We start from the raw sequence: 1,033 nt of genomic DNA, 5'->3' as shown, positions 1-1,033 counted from the left end.
AAAAAAAGAAATGATGGCTCCATATGCAGAATTTTGCCATTAAAGCATTAACAAACTAAGGAAGAAGTGTAATGTAATTTGTACCAAATATGCTCTGGAAGTCACTTGGGATTTGCAGTAGAGAATAACTGTCCCCGCATTTTGGTGGGGAGGAGCGTGGTGGATGCAGGGACTGGGGGGCAGCATCCTTTCCAGACTCCTTCCAAGGAGGAGTTACGTAGCAACTGGGAAACAGCACACTGTTTTCAAGACTTCCTTGCAATTGATGTTTGGATCTGAAATAGGTCCCCACGTAAGGTTTACTTATTTGAGATTTGGGGGGATAGAGATGATGTAGAGTGTATTGTTTTGTTTCTTTGGCTTTTTCTGCTGACAAATAATAGTCGTATAGACATTGAGGGTTTTTTGCAAAAGTATTCCAGTGTCTGATAACTTGTTTGTGGATATTGACAGGAAGTCACAAAGGTAATGGCAGTGGCTTCCAGATGTCTGGATTGGGTATATTCTTAAAGTCATAAATTCTGGTGATGACTCCTTGTTACCTTCCTTTGTAACTCGGGCAGAGGTAGTGGATTCCTGATTGAGCCAGTTCTACAGTGTTTTCCAGTCCACTGGAAGTCCAGCCTAGAGCCTACTCTGCTGGTTCCTACAATGATCTCACAAGCACCTAATTGTCTGAATAGACTTCTTTCTTTTTAACGCATGTAGAATGATTTTTGTTTGCTATAACTGAAGCCTGGCTGAAATAAGAAAAGCGGGAAAGAAATAAAAAGGAAAGAGTTAAGAGTTTCTACTGCCAGTTTGAGGAATTGTTTGCCCATCTAAAAGAACAGATGTGTCTGGTGGCAATAGCCACAACAATGCATAAGCAACAGGGTAACTAAGAAGGGCATGTTCTGACACTTCGGGATCCATGAAGGCTGAGTGGAAGCTGACCCTGCCTATCCTGGCATCATACTGAATCTGGGAACAAAGTTCCCCAACCTTTATGCACTGCCCACAAAGGAGGAGGAACATAGTTTAAGCAGCAGCC

This window comes from Otolemur garnettii, unplaced genomic scaffold (assembly GCF_000181295.1).
Source record: "Otolemur garnettii isolate 467f Iridium unplaced genomic scaffold, OtoGar3 scaffold00011, whole genome shotgun sequence".
NCBI lineage: Eukaryota > Metazoa > Chordata > Mammalia > Primates > Galagidae > Otolemur > Otolemur garnettii.
The sequence above is the reverse complement of the archived record's forward strand: the minus strand, read 5'-3'. Positions refer to the sequence as shown.